Genomic DNA, 18,433 nt, shown 5'->3' with positions numbered 1-18,433 from the left:
ACATGGATGACACAGTAGTGCTGCAACTGTACATATTAGGAATGGTACGTGTACACTGAGAATTCAAACTTCAGTTCAAGTTCTACAAAGATCTATATTTTATAACCTTTCTGTAAAAAATCATCATTTTTGTCTGTCTGAGGTGGTTGCAGCTGAAATGAATCAAAATCACTTGTCACTTTTTCCATCCTTGCTGGAAGAGACATTGGTGTGTATCTGTCAAGGTCCAGACAATTTATTCAATTTCTAGGTAGTTACATATGAGGCATGCAGCATCAGAGTGCTGTATGTATCATATACACCAGTGCATGGATTCCAGCATAGATGGCAGGACAGTCAGTAATGTACCGTAGAATAGACACATTTATTTCTATGTACAGAGTGGCTTCCAGCATAGATGGCAGAACAGTTAGTAATATACCGTAGAATAGTCACATTTATTTATATGTACAGAGTAAAGAACTCACAAGTAGAACTGGTTTTAAATATTGATGAGATCTTCAGGGTTGATGGATCCTACAGATACAGTAGTGTGTGTACAACTATTTCATAGACATTTTGCATTGCTACCAGCTGTGTGCTGAGCATAGAAGCTGGGACTAACTTTTTCTGATATATCATTGAGCATATGCCATATTATGCAAGCAGAGTAAGTACTACAACTGTACACCACATGATCAAAATGCGCAAAGATACACATCAGCAGTGTTTGCAAATAGAATTACTACAAAGTAGGTATTTTCAATGTTTGATCATGGTCATACTAACACGCTTGATCATCACAAAAATGTGTGTATAGAGAAGCATATTAGGGAAAGAAAACAGGCTTGGTAGTTGTAAACAAATTGCCTCTTTGCTGCACTTTAACAGCTTATACCAACCCCCCGTTCGATCCCCCTTCGACCCCCCCCAACCCGACTCTGCTTTTTCTAGCTGGATCTGAAATCATTTCCACTCAGTACTCTTGAAACCTTTACATGTCTAGTACTGTACATATTAGTTACAGTATACAGTTACACATTGAAGCAAAGCTCACAGACTATGTTCCATATATTCATTGAACTTACTTGAATAAGTTTGCTGTTTCTGAAATGCAACAAGTCCAAACAAAAGATCCTTTTCATTAGCTTTGATGTTTGAAACTTATTTCAACATCAAAAAGTTCACAATATTAAAACGAATAAAATGTGCTCCATTCTTTACACTGGCTAACAGATGTAAGGCTTTCTTTACAAGTTCCAAGCGAGGCACTTTCTTCCTCCAAAGAAAAACAAATATATAATCCCTTGTGAGGAGTATTAAATATGACACACACTAAACATCCTTGTTTCCACTGAATTCTTTTCCTTTTGGCTTTAATAAGCATGATAGACCATCAAAACTGAAATCAAAAGACACTTTGTGAAGACCTATGGTTTTGATTTTATAGACCTGAGCTCTGAGGAGACTTCTATTACACCACGGTAATAATCTATTAAAGTCTGTAAAGTTACAAGGAAAATGTTTTCATCCAATTCCATCACAACCTTCACAGGAAACCACTCCCACTAGAGTAGGCGGTGCCTAAGCACTTTGTACCCCCTACGCAATGTTTCCTAAACCACAAATCTACAGCAAGAAGTAAGTGGGTAAGTAAGTATACTTTACAACTACTATTCCACAGGGATAATGACATCTTAATACCATTGATTCAGGCTTCAGCCACCTTACTTTCCATTCATAACAACCCAGCCACCCACCATTTCAATACAAGTGCAGAGACCTGCCACAAACTGTTTTACGGTCGAAATTCCAACAGGATTTGCTATCTTTCAATCAAAATTTTACATCCTCTCCTCTTGGAATGGAGGGAAAGTCCCCCCCCCCCAAAAAAAAAAAAAATTCTCTTGGAAATCTCTAACATCAAAGGTCACACACTGACCCACACTGATTGAAACTGGGCTTAACTCTTTTGAGTAACTTCACACAATGCCTGACATTGACCAGAGGGGCTTATGAGGGCAAGGAGCAAGATGATGACAATAAATAAGTCCCTCCTCTTTTAAAATGAGAAGTGGCTTCTGTGAATCTATACAGAAAATAGGAGCATGGAATTTGGTCTGTTGTTAACTGGTTGATTGATCTCAAAAGCTAGACTTGCTGGAGTAGTAAAGTACGTCCAGTCATCTTTTGAATCCAATGAATTCCTCCCATCGCGATGAGTATTTGCCTTTTAACAACTACTGACCAATTTTGAAAGCAGTGGGTGGTGTAAATTGTACTGATCTGATGCGAATACACTGGACTGACATCATGAAAAGTACCCTCTTCTAAAGAAAAGAAGGCTTAAAATACTTCCTGACCACAGCTTCATAGTAAAACTGGAATGAAATGTTTTAATTTGTGTTCTCTTGAAGCAACTCTCAAAGTGGGGGTGGAGTGAGGGCATCTTTTTTGCATGTCCCTGCATCTTTAGAAAAGAACTAACAAGACCATGATGCAATCTCCAACAAATCACTAAGAGTCCTGTGATTAACATAAAGCTGTCACAAATGTATACTGACCACTTGACCAGTAAAAGTTACTAAGTAGTAACTGTATACTGACCAGCAGTTCTAGTAACTGTAGCAGACGTAGCAGTACTAGTAACTGTACACTGACCAGTTAAAGATACTACTAGACACTGCTAGCATTTCTAGATCATTAAAGCAACCATTTGTGGGTTTTTTTTTTATGTGTGTGTGTTTGTGAATGTTCTTTTTTAGGGCAATTTAATAACTTTTCACAAAATGTGGTAACTTTGTTCTATCATTTCTAAATACATCTTTAAATAATCTTGTCTTCGTATTCTGTCGGTTAGTACTCTCTTGGCATGGCTTCAACAATAATTTGTTTTGAAATCTCATCTTGTAAATTATTATGAAGATTAAGATTTAATCCATATTTCCTTGTTTTCTTACGTAATCTTCATTCATTTTCCCCTTTTTTTTGTCTGGTTTGTTTGTCCTCATGATCATTGCCCTTCATTTAATAGCAAACATTGTTTTCTTTATTTTAATAGTGTCCGTCATTAATTATGTGCTTATTGTAATTTTGCATATATACCAAACATCTGTATAGAATTTTCTTCTTTATTTGTTATTAATATATGGAACGGTTAAAATTTTCAAATAATTTCACTTCTTCTTAATACATAGCCATTATTGAGATTAATTCAGCTGGTAACACTTATTATTTAAAGACCAATGCAATTTGGTCACATTGCTAATTTGCTATATACACATGTACGGATACTGTACAGGATACCAATTTTCTATGCGCAAAACCTTGGAATTTTCATACCTACTTTATTGTAATCACAATGATTAAACCTTGCAATATGCAAAATGAAAATTACTAAATTATTCCATGACGTAGCTTATTCAATTAACCACCAGATTTTATCAAGTTGTGCACAGGAATAATTTATCTTACATCACATAGCGAAATAATATAGATGCTATATAAGTGAATCGCTATACACATTTACAATGGATGTATGTATAGCATTTTCTGTACATAGGAACCATAGCCTTTTATATAAGAGACAAACTTCGTAGCCTTAAAGAATTGCTGCAAACTTCGAACACTAACCTTATACCCTGGTGCTTGGCTATTCAGAACTGAATATAAGAAGTGAATGGGCAACGGTTGCTCAGAATCTGATCGAATCGTTGCAGTAGTACTGCATGGCCAATATAAATGAGAAAAGCACTCTTATTTTAAAGCAACTCTTGTAAAAATTGACCTGAAATTGATTTACCGTATACATGCAAACATTGCCTTAGCCTAGCTACTGTACGTGTGAATATTCTAAAATTGAATAAACAAACAGGTGTAATATTCAACAACTCATGTAGAACAACACAATGCACTTCACCAACTTGTAACAATTCAAAGAAAGGTTTATTCACCTGAATATTTTCATCTATTTCATGGACACGTCACCCATGGGATATCAACTTTCAAACAAACTTACTTTTCCTTTTGAATGTCCCACATAAATTTCAAACAATAGCATTCTGATCCTACTCAAAACACACACACAAATTATCACAAAGATAATGTCAAGTACAGTTGGGCTAACATACGTGGGAAGATAACAGTAAACATCATTATCTCTATGTCAGAGATTTGTTCATACTTTTCAATGTGCTAAAGCAGTCACTAAAATTTCAAAAAGTAACAGTTTGAGCCCCCACTGTCATAAACATTCCTTTCTCCCATTGATATTATGCAAGGAATGCGGCCCAATTCACGCAGCAAAAGGGAATGGAATTTTAATCCTGGACTTTGTCTTAATTAAGCAATTTTGTGGCTTTAAAAAGTCAACTTCAGAACTTCTTCAACTACCATTTGTATTTCAATTCTGAAATAAAATACTAGAATGTAAATAGCATGGTTTAAATTGTCCTACCAGATTAATGACTCACTTTTCAGTTATTTTATTCCCAAAATACAGAAATAAAACATTAGACATATATAACAAAATTTGATCTCCTGTTAGTTCACAGCATGTTGGGCACAATGTTAAAATACCATTCAAAATATGGCATCTCAAACATACAGACACATCATTCAACAGCAGCTGTACTGTGGGGGTCTGTTTCTTAACTTGTGGTTAATCAGGTTCTGCACAAATGAGACATTTTACTACAAAAAAAAAAAAAATTAAATCTCCCTTATCAAGGGCAGTTTGTCTTTTGGTAACTTACTAGTCATTTCAATGATAACAGGTACAGTCTGTTGGATTAAATTTCACATATTGTATAGGATAATTCCATGTAACTATATGACAGAAGAGTTATTAAACCTTGTACTGTTAAGCCTCTCTCTATAAGACTTGAAGAAATCCCTCTTGACCTCTCTCTGCTCAAGAGTTGTCTTTTTATGAAGGTCCCTACAATGAACAGGGTACAAAGAAATTCTCTATTTCATTTCTCTCCGTGTGGATGAGAATTGTAAGATACATACACGTGTATCTCTCGATGACAATTATAATATTATTTCGTGAAGTCATAGACTTCTCTTATATCAGAAAGCTCTATGTATACACCTTTCATTCTTTCACTTGCCCTAAATCAGCCTTAGGTTGTGATTTGGTCTATCTTTGCGTAAAACCATGAATCATAGATTTTTACTTTCAAGTTACTGTAAACCTTTGAGCATATATATGCCTGCAAGACGACTGTATCCTCAAATCTCTGAAGATAGATTAAATGAATATCTACTGGTAGTGATAATCTGATACTATACTATTATTAGTTAAATTTTATTTTAACCACTTCAGCAGTACCTCAAAAAAAAGGACTTTAATAAATAAAAAAAAGAGGGGTAATCTTTTTAACATGGCAAGTTGGCACAGAACCAACAACCTGTTGATAATTCAAGGACAAACAAACACTGCTGTGGTCAAGGTTTAGTTTATAATAACACCCTGGAAATCATATACATGGTCTCTGCAAATACCTCCATCTGGAGAATAAGTCAACTGACATCACTTGGTACAATGCTACACAAAAGTAAAAGCTGTTCAGTAACAGGTTTTTCTATATTTTTTTCATTTTCTAGTCTACAAAAACATGTATTATCTTCAGTACTGCAGGCCTCACAATTCAGGGTATTCACTGACTAAAAGCAAACTGGATTTTGCTGGGTTTTTTTGGGAGGGGGGGGGGTGGGGGAGGCACTTGTAATTTGTTGCCAGTGGACATAAAATTTGTGAAATGCTAGGCCTGGTATTTTACTGACATTATTCTCTTTTGTTTGGGGAATGGGGAAGGTGGTGGATCAAACAAACTTGACCCTATAAAACACTTTATCGAATGTTAAACATTCCATCCATGTACAGTATTAAACCTTTGTATCAGACCTCACCAACAGCATCAAATTATCTGGGCTGACAAGTTGACATTAAAATGCAATGAAGATAGAAAGGAGGGGCAAACTGGATATTTTACAGAATCTCAAATTTACTGACAGCAGCTTAATCAACTAATAAGCACTTCCAGTCTTACAATTCACTGATTAACTCAGTTCGCTCTTACAGGAACAGAATAGAATTCTTCAATTATTCCAATATTTAAGCATTTTTGTGATTAAAAAAAAACAAAGAGCTTGGAGGGTGGGAGTACTGGTATCTTGATGATTTTGAATTTCTAATTATGCTCATAAAATTCATGATCAAAGTAAAGCTGTTTTAAGACACCTCTAACATTAACTGAACAAAAGACATGTTAGAGGTATTTTGGATTTACTATTTAAAAATCTCCCCCCAGAATAAATTATCACGCCTCACTTTTTATAATAACCAGGAAAGTTGTGAATATAACGTTAGGTGCATCCCATGAACTGTTTTGCTAAACATCAAAATCAAATTCCTGTTACCATGGTAACATGTGGTATTTAAGGCATAATAGAGGTTCCCCATCATTACAGCCGCAAAACACTTCCTTCCATCAAGTACAACAAGTAATGATTAAGATCAGAGACTTGAATTTTACACTTTTGTCCAGTTCACTCAACTTACGAAAGTATCGCTGTGGGAAATACCAAGTACGCCATCGAATGAGGCCTAGCAAATTTTACAAATTTATGGAAACCTACAAGGTACTTGATGCTTTAAGGTCCTCACATTAATAATAAAAATATCTTCTAGACCCTAGGTTCTCAACCTTTTTCTATCCAGGGACCCCTTGAGATAAACTGAAATATTTGGAGGACCCCCGGACAGTGACCGCCGGCTTGGGGGAGGGGTATAAGGGGAGGGGGTGTCCCCCCCCTTTTGAATTTTTTTCAATATTTGAGGGTTAGATGCGAAATGGTGCATTATTTTGTGACTTTTGAAGTAAATTTATGTTCAAGAATTTATGTTTAGAATTGCATTTTTCTGGGCCTGGAATTATGCAGTTTTCCTAGACCTGCAAGTATTGCTAGGCATAGGCCTTCTTGGAAATTCTTACTTTCAAATTATATATTTCCCAATTAAATTTTAATTTGGAAGCGATGAGTTGTCAGATACAAACTGGTTGATTCTGCATGAGGTCAGGAGAATTATGGGTTTTCTTTGTCAGAGATAGCTGCAAATGGCACCGTTTTTTGTGTCAAATCCAAGTTAGTTATAACTTTTCCTCCACCAAAGCCTTATAACTACCGCGCTTCGCTGTGTCAACAGTGAGCAACGCATCATAGTTATTGCTCTGCATATTAGGATGTATTGTGTGCAGTTAAGTTGTACACAACACTCGGGTGGCATGTTATCCATACCTATATATACCAATGAGAAACTATATTACTTGCTTTCATCTGGGGAACGCACGATTCAACATTTATCGACTACTGACGATACGGTCTGATCATCAGGGTCCGACGTATTGACGGCTAGCCTAGCCTAGATTTCTAGAGGCATACATACTTCTTCCTTCGACTATATCTCTCATTCCATTTTTCACGAACTTCTTCGGCTTTCGCGGACCCTTATTTTTTTCACGGACCCCTATTTTTTCACGGACCCCCTGCGGACCCCTTTGACCTCACGGACCCCCAAATAAATTTCACGGACCCCCTAGGGGTCCGCGGACCCCAGGTTGAGTAACCTGGTTCTAGACAGACCACTACAAAAGAAATGATCGACATGGACTTTGACAAGCATGAAAAAAATATCGATCTTGATCATTTGCAATTTGTGTAAATAGGAATACGGAAAATAAACCTGTAGAGAGAAGTTCATACAGCAATTTACTGTAATATTGTAAACAACATTTGGTACGCAGTCTAGTGTTTCATTCATCTCACAATAATTTCTTGAAAGAGCTTGTTTTCCCTTTTATTTGGAAAATTTGTCACAGCATTCGATACTAAAATTCCATCCTAACAATCATTAGCTTGAATTTTAAGTATTGAATTCCAAAACGTTCTGCGTGATGATATGTTTAGAAGGCAATTTCATATATTCCTACAGATACTTAACATTCACATGACCAGTGTTACATATCAATCAATCGAGTATCTTGTTTGAATCAACTGGAAACTGTCTTTGAAATGTACCCAGCTCATTTGGGCAAAACAGCAAGAAAATGGCCTGGAGAAAAAAAAATGGCAACCAACTATTTGAGCAGTTTAAATGATAAAATGCACAAACTGGGCCTGCTTAATGTAATGACCCCATCTCAATGCAGAATCTATGTTACAGATTATTCAAGATAAAGTGTACTACTTTACCAGTTAAATTGTTTTGAACGTATACAATAACTTACTGTATTCCAAACTCTATTTTACAAGTTAGTGTCTTGAATGCCCATTATATCCTCTGACATGTTAAAACCACAAGCTTGAAGGAACACAATGATGTGAATCCACCACCATGCACTACCAGCATGTATTATGTCACCCACACATGGTTAATAAACTTAGTTAATTACTAATTGGCTGATAAAATACTGGTGCGTCAACCACCATTCAGACTCTTAATTGTGTGCATTAAACACGATGGACTTTTGGCTTACAACATACGGTAGCTGTAAGAAAAATGCTGGAGCAGAAGCAATTTATACAATGCAAAATGGCCCTGTGTAATGTCAGCAGTATCAACTCAATTGCTATTTGCTTCAATGACATCCATACAAACATGCATGAGATGAAAATGCATGGAACTTTATATCATTTAATACATATTAAAGAGAGAGAAAAAAAACTGTTAACTGCTGATCTACTACAAAGATCTACTACAAAGATCTATATAATTCTCATTTATTATTATTATTATTAAAACACCTGTGTAGGTATAAATAAAAGATATTTAAATAAGAGGATATTTTTAACATAGCAGAATCTTCCTCAAATGCAAACAAATATTTCAAATATTGTTTAGAATGTGTCTTCTAAGAGTACATGTATTCATTTTCAAGAATACAGTGAGAAGTATAGGACTCATGGCATTGTATTAAAAATGTAGGGCAGAAAGTTAGGAAAAATGCTAATAATGTTACTACTCTATTTTTTTGAAACATAGGTTCAGTAAAACATGCCAAAGCATTAAATGTATTTGACATCCATTTTTACACTACAGTACATCATAATCTGATTCATAGAAATGCTCTCCGGGCCAGGAAACTGTGCATTAGTTGATAGGATGATAGGTACATTGTAACAAAAGGGATCAAGAATATAGCCTAACTATAGTACTGTTTTACATAATGCAAGTATGGAATGCCAAATGGACAATAAACATGTTTCTAAAACATCTATTTGGCATTCCATGTCAGAAGAAACTCTTTCTTACCATACATTAAAATACTTCTTTTTTTTCTTGTTTTAAGTCTGGGCAGTAGTGGCAGACCAGGGAAATATATTTTTAGTTTTCTGAGTTTTCCTTCTCCCCAGGAATACAGGGATACCTGACATTGAGGAATGGATCCCCCTGGGGCGAAGACTTGACCTTGCCCTAACCAGCAGAATGTACAAGGTAATCCAGGTTGTTACACCATATAATACATCACTACTCACTGTATCTGTTAACCCCAACTGTGAAATGACAGGCCTGGTAATAATTGGTAATGTTTGGGGAGGTTCTGCACATCAAAGATGGTATATACACTTTAGTAGGGGAGAATATCATGTCAGGACAACCATGGTGAGTGGGTTCAAACTGGGTATTAAAACAATGTTGTCAGCAAGCGAGTTACATTCAGTATATACTTGTAATGCACAAAAAACATATCACAACAATGTACATGTGGATGTACATCTAGAGAGAACTATCAACAACACAACAACAAAATTGTACAATGAATTAAAATAAAACTTATTCCCAAATTAACAAAGTAATTGATATCACCTGCCAAAATTTGGCAAGGTATCAAAAGATGGTTGATAAAGGAGGTCCGGACATAGTGGGCCCAAAAGTGTTAAATTTTACCAGTTCGTTCTAGACATGATAGAGCAAGAGTGCTAAAGTCGTGGGGAGACAGGTAAGCGAGGAACAACGTAAATTTAATACGTTGCCAAAAAATATATAATGAATCATCAATTTTGAAAGATCTGTAAGCCTGCCATAATTGTGAAACTGATTTCTTTAGGTCAATACAAAGAGATCGGCCAAAGCACTCACTGTTTAATACCTGGCCAGAATTAGATTCCAAAATAAGTTGTAATGGTTAATTTTAACTCAACAAGAGTCTGAACAAAATATCAGTTGTAACATTGCCCTACGATATAAATTTGTATTTGATTCTATGTCTTGACAGGTCTTTCGCCTTCTTTTTTGTTTGTTTTCTGGGAGAAGGTCAGGAGGGAGTAAGGATTATGGGTGAAAAAGGGGGGGGGGTTAACTTCTTACTTTCAAAAGGAATTAAGTTGTTACTTTCAGTTAACAAAGTTTATACCAATTGGCATGTATACATGAAATAATATGTACAGCTAATGACAGGGAATAATTTAGTGTTTATATTTTGTGTAGCATTTTTCGGTTTTATGATGAATTATATTTCTCATAAAATACTGACAGTAGTATGCTATCAGTGTGCAAAAACTGCCATGCATAATTACGTTCCATTGTGTAGCCATTTGCCTATTTGGTATAGCATTTTGCGATGATTTTGTGGATAAATGATTCCCTTACTGTACGTTCAAAACCAAATTATCTTTTGCCGTTCACAATGGGTAAAACTCACTGTTTTCATAGGGGAGAGAAGCTGCTGCTAATGGTATTTGATTCAAAACCTGGTGTCAAATCAAGAAGCAACAAAACAGATTTGTGGCAGCCTTGCATGCATATCAGCTGCTAGCTTGAGTGAACATACAGTACAAAAGATGACTGCTGTATTCTATATCAATAACAAGGCTCTTTTGTTATTATCATGCAGAACTAAGGTCATAAAAAATATTTATATGAACGAAGGCAAACAATAATATAAACTTTTCAAGCACAAGCTTGACTATTTTCCTTTTTTTTTCTCTCTCTCTTCTACCTACTGTAATGTCCCCTAGAGACAGTTACTTGTTGACAATTGTAAGGGAACAGTGGTACAGTGTTATAATAACACTTTATCACTAACTTTTACAAAAAATCAGAATATTTCTGTAGAAGTTTGCAAAGTGAAAGAAAAAATGACCGATGGTGCAGCATACAGAATGTACAGTAGACAGCCTTCAAGAACACAGCCAAGTTTATTGCATACATACTGTATATATTCAACCCAAGGCAGACATTCTTATAAGACAACACTAATTAATTTGCGACAGTATCCTCAGATATCTATTGTATTCAAAAAGACAAAAGAAAAAACATTGCTGCCATCTCAGCCCTTTCTCAGATGTGTGTCATAGATACAATTTCCCCAAAATTAACAGCATAAATTTACATATTTTATTAGGCAAGTGTGATATTTTAATTACGATGGGTGACATCTGTTTTATTTAGAATGATTAACATAAATTTTAGTTCATTTACCAATATGTTCAGTTTCTGTGCTGTTTTATACATATAAGTAAAGTACAGAACATGTGTACACACCATTCAATGAGAATACAGTATTTCCTCATTTTCTACCTTTTTTTTCACAAATAGCATCGTTTTTGCTTTTCTTTTTGTTTTGTAAGGGGAAAAAAGTTTATAATTATCCAATTTGCTTGTTACATGGGATTAATAGTAATTTGATAATTATCAAGGCATCATGATGATCTAATAATCAAAATGTTGATCATCATATAAAGTTTGTCAATCACTTGCAATTATTAACCTTTACTTAGTGGGAAATTCTTGGACCTTTGGTTTAGTTTGATTATAAATAACGATCTTGTTTTCGTAACACTTGGTACGGGGTAGGTTAGGTAACAACTTTTACCACATACATGCAAGATGTTTTATTTAAACTTATATCACTATGACGACTGTATCAGTTAAACAGCACTTGACATCCCTCATCATCTATTAAAACTGATATAAAAACTTCACTTATTAATAATAATAATTAATACAAACTACTGTTATACTACTTCACATCCTATCAATTGTAAATAGACTGAACTGTTTACAAGTATCATCTATTTAAATGAAGTTCTCAAAAGTTCACACACGCTGTATTAAACAAGTTGTTACAGTAGCTTGCAAGGATTCAGTCCATTCTGCCATCAAAGTCGTTTAACTGTAAAACCTAACGAAACCTAGAGCAACATTTGTATTCAAAGGAAAATTACCTTGTCAACATAGACGATTATGGACCGTGCTTAATAAACCACTGGGGCATAAAAAGTAATTTCAGCAACTTTTGTTTTTCAAATTGGTTGATTTGAATCCATGGCAACTGTGTTTGTTATTCCATTAGCTTGTGATGAATATATTATGAACCCATCATTTTATTTTAGTCTGGCAAAAGACATTCGTGCAAAACAAGATGAGTTTATCAAACAAATTTTACGGTCTCCTGACAGCGGGAGAGAAGTAAGATTTTCAGTTGTTTTCAGCTTCTACTGTACATGACGACAAAGTCCCCCCCCCCCCCCCCGCCTGCTTTTCTTGACAATAACAACCGATTTTATGGATCAAAATATCAGGACACAATTTATTTCCAAATTTTATCGCAGTGACAAAAATACTTTCAACTGAAAAAAAGATGAGGAGAATAAAGAGAACCACAATTTTTTATTTTTAAAGAAACAGCAAGTAACATTTGCTGGTAAAGCAAATCATTCTGTATTAAACTATACATTTCCATTCAAACTATCTAAAAAAATTCTTAATGGCTTTTTTTCTCTTGCACGATTTATTTGCTTGTTTGTAATTAATATTCTTGTTTTGTAGGAGCAGGGGATAGGGGTTGCAGGTGAGAGCCTGGAGAGATCAGGACCTACAAAGACAATGATGAGCAAAATTATTAGACTATCACCTCCAGTCCTCCCGCTCCCTCCTATCTCGTCCCCCCCTCACCCCTATCTCTATCTCCATCTCCCCCTCACCAAGCTTGGTGAATAATTATGTATCATACAGTTAACATTTTCAGTGTGCTATCATGATGAGCAAAATTATCAGACCGTCCACTATCCTCCTTCCTATCACTCCCTCCTCCCTAACCCCCTCTCCACACCCCCCCCCCTGCCCACAACACACTGGTTAATAAATACACATTATATAGCTAATCTTTCAGAGTGCTATATATCACAATGTGAAGGCCACCATGAAACAGCTGACAATATATGTGCTGTGACAAAATCTCTGAGAAAACTAACACCTTCAAAGCAGGTGATACTTTGTCAACCACCTTTATTGTTGTAACACAGTTTGTATATTGCTTTACATCTAACACACAAAGCACAGAAACAAACTTGGCAAAGCACTTTAAAAGTGACCTTGGGAAAGTAAAAAATACAAAAAACAACATGATATTGCAAAAAATTATCAATATACAGTGTTACATGTGGTATTGTAACAATATTATTATTTAAGAATTGCAATTATTTGTGGAAGTTTTTGTTTGTAATCATTTTCTGCAATGAAGTGCATACAATAATGATATGTTAAGTGGAAATTTAACTGCATGGATGTGCAGACAGTGCAGTACTGTTAAAACCATGTGATGCCTCATTGCATATACGGCACTAGTTTAATGATAAACCCAATCAGAACCCAAAATAGAAAGTTCTTCACATGTTACCGTTTCATCGATGATCTTTCCATAGCGAGGTGGTCTCTATATCCTGTTTGAAAATCCCCCTCATCAAGTTTTGCTTTCAACTTTTGTAAAAGCATTTCGAAAATATGAGGAGAAAACGAGGTACAGTATTTCCTGAATTACATACATAATTTATATGTTGTATCATATTAATGCAGGTATACTGACACATGTACACTATACAGCACACACAGTACCGGTACGTAATTTTAAAAAGTTCTAGTTTTGCTTGCAGTTCCATGGATTCACAAAAGTCTATGCAATTGTTAACCTTGTCGAGCGATTTACGCTTCACTACTGCATTCCGAGTTTATAAACCACACGATCAGCAGCTGTCCGTTGAGCTGTGAATTAATTGTTGGGTGCTTAATTAATACTCTTTTTTTTTTCATTTTAAATCCATTTTAAATTAATTTAAGCATATCAGCACAAGATTGAACAGCATAGTAGCTCGCTATTGTCATTCAAGACATACTGTACATACAGTATAGGGTACATCGGTATTAACATGAACACATTACACACTGTCTATAGCCTTGGCAGACTCCTAAGACTTTTGGAGCAGGGTGCCCTCGCTCTTACTGAAGAAATTGTGATTCGTCCTGGAGATCTTGCCATTGCATTGGTCACTAGCTGAGATAACAGCCTCGCTGTTTTTCTAGTTTCCTTCATATGTTAACCTTACTAACTGTAATGTTATTTTTGTATTAATCTTGTACAAACATATGAGAAGTAAATTTGAAACTGAACATGTCATTCAATACAGTGATATAGACAAACTTTTAAAGGAATACAGCATTCACTAAGTAAGGGATAGTACAGAAGGCCTTAACTAACAAATTGCTTTCCACAAAATCAGCAAGTTCTATCAAAAGGTTGATTTAATACACACTTTCCTCACAGACTTAAATAAGAGTTATAAAAGTACTTCCCAAATAAAATTTTTCTTTTCTTGTTTTTCTTGTTCATTTGTGTTTTACTTCAGTACAGCAATGACCTTAACAATAAGGCTACAATAGCCTACAATAGGCCTGTTAAAGTGAGCCTATTAGCTACAGTAAGTGCAATGCGTTTATCAATGCTTATAATTCACATATTATTCTGATGGGGACCTGTAGTACAAGCCCATGCTGTGTACAACATATGCTAATTGACTGTCGCTAAATGTAAAACATACTGCTCCAACTGTTGTATGGCAATGTCTGGACAACTTCATTATCAAATGTCAATGAAGCTATAAAGTAATCAAGCTACTAGCTGCATTCCATTAGATGAACTTTACACAACACATCTGGCAACATGACCCTCAGAATCTGGTGTATTCCTTCACTGATTAGTATCAAGTTCTGTATCAACCGTTAAGTATCAAGTTCTGTATGTACACTGTGTACAGTTGTCTCCCTTTCCCACCGGAAAAAAAAAAAACGAAAAAGAAGAAGAAACTTGCAAGTATTATACGTACTAATCATGTGATGGGGTCAATTTTCTACCGCCTCTTAATCCCACTGATTATCTGAAAACAAAATTATCTGAAAACACAATCACAAACCTTTTGATTCTCTTTTAAATAGATTAGGAATTAATCAACGACTGATTCATAAGTGTGATACGTTTACCTCTTAATTATGACAAAAGTCTCCCTCACACAAAACAGGAGGCAAATTTCTACAGTCATGTGTTATTTTATACCCTGTGGATATGTGACTCACACAGTTGGATGCTCCCAAAGACACGGTTACTACTAACGCACCTGAACGGTTCAACCAGTCAAGAAAACAAAGCAAATTCATTCTGTGCGAACTGAGCTGTCTGAAATGTTCCCTTATTGTTAAGTATTAAAAAATCTGGCGTTTCTTTGTAGTTTGTAAGCAGGTTATATCAAACGGTACAGAATGCTGGAAAAACTTGCTGAAAATATTGAGAAATATTTGAGTATAATGTACATATATGGAAGAGTATTAGCAATGTCTGCGAAAAATAAATCGTAAAACTTCAATGACATTTCACAACACGGGGGAACTTAGAACTGAAGTGAGAAACATTTGTATGAGCAATTCGTATGTTAGTTTCCTCCCTTGCAATCTCACAAATGGATTAAATTCCAGTTTCATGAAAATGTGGATAGCATTTTGAAAACAATTTTTTTAATTTCATTTCCAACTCAGAACCTGGCATTTACAGTATAATACTGTATCTACCTGCCACACACTCAACCCTGGCAACTGTTACGTATGGATAAATTATGTACCACTCTCAAAACACTCTCGCAAATAATGTACAATAAACCCATTTTTATCAGTAAATTTGACTATCGCTGATCAATTTTTGACCTGGAAGTGCTGATAATTACCGGACAGATCAATGAACTTGCATATATTATAAAAGAGTAGTCACTTTATGTCTTCTCATTGGTTAGTTAGTGAGCATCCAGTTTCAAGTACTGGTAAACGATACCAGCACACCACACAGATCAATACTAGTCATGTCAAAAATGAAACTGGTGAATTTTGTGATGCACTTTCAAAGCACAGAGAGTATACATGTATCAGTGTTCTCAAATTTAAGAATCTATCTATAAGAGTCTAATCAGTGGCAATTTATTGAGTAAACAGATATAATTTTATGTTATTAAAATAGGAATTATTCCAAAAACGTGTTGTACAGTAAAAACTGTATGTGAGTATACATGCACACTGCAGCAGCATATCAGACTACCCTTTAAAGACCAAATATGGAGGCAATTTTTTTTGTTGAGATTTTCCATTAATTTAGGAGTTTACATACCCATAATCAACATGTGTAAAAAATAATCTTCGAAAACCTACTATAACCCATCCAAAACGACCACGAAAATGGACATTTTCGGTAGTCACGTGACATGAACCTCTGGAATGTCTGAAAACAGAGATTGACCCAAAGGAGCCTCTGGTCACCGTGTGACGTCAAAGTTTGTATACCGCGAAAATCAAACGCTGATATAGGCACTGTTTGTACACAGATAGCGAACAATTGTACTGTTTTTGACTTCCAATTTCGAGCGTTTGAAAAGCTGTTAGCTTAAAACAAGAACACATGAAGGTTAACAACAAGTTTTAAGACAATTATAAGCAGAAATTTTAGTTAAATTGCTTATTTTATTAGCAAAATTTTCACTCAAATGGAGGCATCTTTTACATAGCGTAGCGTCAATAGGTCCGTACGGTACAATATACTTACATAGTACTTACTCGTTTTAATATCCAAAAGTATACAAACACAGAAAAAGTATCTTGTCAATAAACAAATTTAGCAGTGAATATCCTAATCCACGTTTCTTGTTCAATCCTGGGCGAAAAACTACCGTGAGTCTGTGTAATTCCATAGAGTTAGGTCTAGTTGAAACAGGCCTTGACCAGTACTAACATCCCACAATCACAAGACAGTCACTAACGAAATAAAACGTCCGATCGCTACATACTACCGTTTTTATTCAACTCCTTGGAACATGCAGATGTCGGAATAAACAGAACGGACAATATTACACATGTATCACGAACTCACGATACTGGAATACAACAAATGAAATAGATAAATCCTAACATGGCTTTTTACACATGCTGTGAGCCAACGCCGGCGAGAGTTGTAACTAACTACCGTACATGTACTAACAATGCTATACCCTTGGCACGGTATATATATATACGGTCATCTCTTACAGTAAATATATTACTGTCAATTGCGTGATATAATGTTACATGTAAGGACGTCCAGGGCGTGTTTACGGTCAATTTCACATTAGCTATGTCCGACCATGGTCCGACACAGCTATCGACAGTATATAATTTTCACAGAATGAGACATTTGCAGCATACACAGAAGCAGGGTCATGCATGTGGACTCATGGGCATGAGATACTCCGGGTGCTGAAAAATCTTTCCGCGTGGATCTCAAAAAATTGATCCAAAGTCTGCGGCGTTTTACGTCGGTTCTTTTACTCGGAGATCTAAAAAAGCTGATGCTTTTGTTGGATGAGGTATAACTGCAACCTCCAACAACACAGAATTGTGACATTTTGAGGAAAAAGGAGTAATATCGTTGATGTTTTTGGCAGCTCAAGTATACGACTTTACACACTAAAAGTATAGTTGTGAGTGAGGTATACAAACGTTGACGTCACATGGTCACCTGATGTCTTAGGAATGTTTCAGGAATGTCTGAAATAGAAGCTGACTTTTCGTCCCATTTTTCACTTATTTAACGTCCGAAATTGGTAAAGTTAATTACAGCAATGTAATTGGAATCAGTTAAGGATTACATACATGAAAAATGGTGGGATTTTATGTTCATCGAAAAGTCTCCATAGTTGGTCTTTAACAGTGTATTGTGAAGGTTATTTGATGCAATAGTTTCCATCTATACATGTACTGTATGCATGTACATGTAACACAAATACAGTAGCTGACTCATTTATCCATTCTGCACTTGATGAAAGTCATTTTCAAAACTACACTATCTATATATACTCACAAAAAAAAAAGCCATTTGTGTCAACTGTAAATAACAAACATTGACACTTGGGGTACCTTTTAAAGCCTTGACATGTAACAGGGTGGGAGGACCTACAGGTTCGAAACAATTGAAAACTGATCTGTTTTAACTTTACCACTAACCATCATTACCCGTAAATCAACCATGATTTTTGTAAATTTAGAATCAAGCTCAAGGGGTGAAACAGAAGTCAAACGAATCCATCACTTTGGCTAAATTAT

At 35.4% G+C, this 18,433-nt stretch overlaps 1 protein-coding gene across 2 annotated transcripts in view; it reads right to left on the bottom strand.

The window, feature by feature from the left end:
- LOC139968600 (uncharacterized) overlaps nt 1-18,433 on the bottom strand; it is a 29,235-nt gene that overhangs the window by 5,008 nt on the left and 5,794 nt on the right. Inside the window, exon 1 of one of the 2 annotated variants that reach the window (XM_071972755.1) lies at nt 1,068-1,753. The exons of the other annotated variant lie outside the window; for it this stretch is intronic. The gene's annotated coding sequence lies outside the window, so the exon portion shown is untranslated. Of the gene's footprint in view, nt 1-1,067; nt 1,754-18,433 lie in introns of those variants that run through there. 2 annotated transcript variants of the gene reach the window in all.

The sequence above is a fragment of the Apostichopus japonicus genome, chromosome 6, assembly GCF_037975245.1.
Source record: "Apostichopus japonicus isolate 1M-3 chromosome 6, ASM3797524v1, whole genome shotgun sequence".
NCBI lineage: Eukaryota > Metazoa > Echinodermata > Holothuroidea > Aspidochirotida > Stichopodidae > Apostichopus > Apostichopus japonicus.
This window is presented reverse-complemented; position numbering and strand designations above follow the sequence as displayed.